The 2134-nt window shown below is 37.6% G+C and overlaps 1 long non-coding RNA gene across 1 annotated transcript; it reads left to right on the top strand.

The window, feature by feature from the left end:
* The first annotated feature begins 334 nt into the window (after positions 1-334).
* Positions 335-1310, top strand: LOC128419416 (uncharacterized). The gene is made up of 2 exons (XR_008331845.1): positions 335-446; positions 717-1310. It is a non-coding gene; the product is annotated as an uncharacterized LOC128419416 (long non-coding RNA).
* Positions 1311-2134: the final 824 nt, after the last annotated feature.

The following is a 2134-nucleotide window of genomic DNA, read 5'->3' as shown; positions in this document are numbered from 1 at the left end:
TCTACTCAGAAGTAAGCCTCATTACGTTCCACGACATTTCTTCCCAGAGGAAGGGAGTGTAGGATTGCAGCCCAAGTATATCACCCCAGACTGTAAATAATTCTTCTAAATATGTTCAACATTTTTCCCTTAGGGGAAATGTTTAAACTTGCAGCAGCCCCATAAACCCTAAGCATGTTCACTCGGAAGCTAGTTCCCTTGAAATAAAAGTGACTTAGACTCATGTAAATACTGCACAATCATAACAGAGCATATTAAAATGAAAGAAACATAAAATTTGCTGCATGTAATGGTAATAAAAGACATCTTTCTACCCCCATGCTAGATTAGCAAACATATATACCTATGAATGTGAAATGTATTCATTTTGTGTTTTGTTCTTTCTGCAGCAGGGAGAGTTAAGTCTTGTGGGCTGCATAACTAAATTCCCAGAGTGATTTCCATAGGTATGATACAATTTCTTTTCATATGCACATATTTGCTACATTAACTTTTTAATTTATTTGGGGGTTCTTTAAAGTCCAGATTTCTTCTTTGGTTGGCGTTAGATTGCTTAAATCAGCAACAAATGAGATTGTCAGATTAAATTTGTTCAGATTTACATCTTAACAAGCAGTTAATTATTCTCTGGCTAATTCAGCTTCACAACTTGATCTTTAACTGATACATTGTCTTCTCTCCACTAATCATGACCTATTCCTCTTCATTCACCACAGATTTCCCTTCCTATTTCCTGACATGTTTGGGATCGCTGGTGTCAGCAGGGGGAATAACAAGTCAAATGAGCGGCAGAAACGCCAACGAACTTACACTGTGTTGCTGTATGAACCCGACTACAAACAACAACTTAAATATTAAAAAGGAACAAATGCAGCCTAGTGTTTTATCCAAGGTGTATATTGCTGGGCTCTGCCACAAAATGTCAAATCTTGCAGCATTTCCAGTTGCGGGATTATTATTCATAGACCTGTAAAGATTTCTAATTTACGTTGTTTCAAAGGTTGCAGCCAACTTAAATCAAAGTCTTGCTGTCTTTTATTTATCCTAGTGCCATTCTGCGGAATGGAGAGTTTCTGTTCATGACTGACGTCTTAGGCGCAAATTAGCCCTAATGTTAAATCTCGTATTTGCATTGAGGCGGCAGGGGTTTTTTTAAATAAAAAAAACCCCACACATGAGATGCAAAGATTTATCTGCTTATATTATTTATATCTTCTTGTTTGCCCAAAGACCTCAGGGAGGGTTACAGCAATTAAACATTGTCATAATCAAATATTAAATCAGGTAAAAGCCACCACCAACTAACTGTATTCTGTGTCATGTGTTGTTTTCCTTTAGATGAGCTCTCAATATATAACTTTCCCTCTTCGTTCATGGACTTACATTATTTTCTCAAAAGTCTGGTGATATATATATATATATATATATATATATATATATATATATATCAGCTAGTTTTTTCCAATGCACTTTCTGAAGTGTCTTGAGTTCATACCCCACCCCCACCCATTCAGCGAAAACTAATTTTGGGAGAAGCTCTTCGGCAAGTCAAATAATAGGGTTGTCTGTGAGTTGGCACATTCTGTTTTGTTTGGTTAAGGTGGACGAGATTTACGAGAAGCAACTGGCACTTCTGACTTCTGCTTTTGACCATCCCTTATTAAATAAGGGAGAACAAACAGGTTCTCAAATATACAAAAAGAAAGCATTTCCCCAAATAACACATCGTTCATGTGTGGAATTTCCTGCAAAAAGAAGCATCAGCGGTCACTTACTTTACATGGAATTAAATGGAGAATATGTTTATTGGTGCTTATTGGCCCTGACAGTTAAATAGAGCCTCCATGTTCATAAGCAGTTTACCCAATGGTACATTTATAGGTACACTCAGTATATGTAGAAGGGCCCATGCAGCTGAGAGACCCCTCCCTGAGTTATAATATTTTTCAAGAGCATTTCATGAGTTTGGCAATTTAAAGTCATTTAGAAAGCTAGAGTACTGCAGAAGCTAGAGTATTGGACTAAGTCCTGGGAGACCAGGGTTTGAATCGACTCTCTGCCATGGGTGACCCTGGTCAGTTACTTACTACCCAGCCTAGCCTATTACGCAGGGTTGCTGTGGGAATTTAATGAG

The sequence above is a fragment of the Podarcis raffonei genome, chromosome 8 (assembly GCF_027172205.1).
Source record: "Podarcis raffonei isolate rPodRaf1 chromosome 8, rPodRaf1.pri, whole genome shotgun sequence".
In the NCBI taxonomy this organism is placed as follows: Eukaryota; Metazoa; Chordata; class Lepidosauria; order Squamata; family Lacertidae; genus Podarcis; species Podarcis raffonei.
The sequence above is the reverse complement of the archived record's forward strand: the minus strand, read 5'-3'. Positions and strand labels throughout refer to the sequence as shown.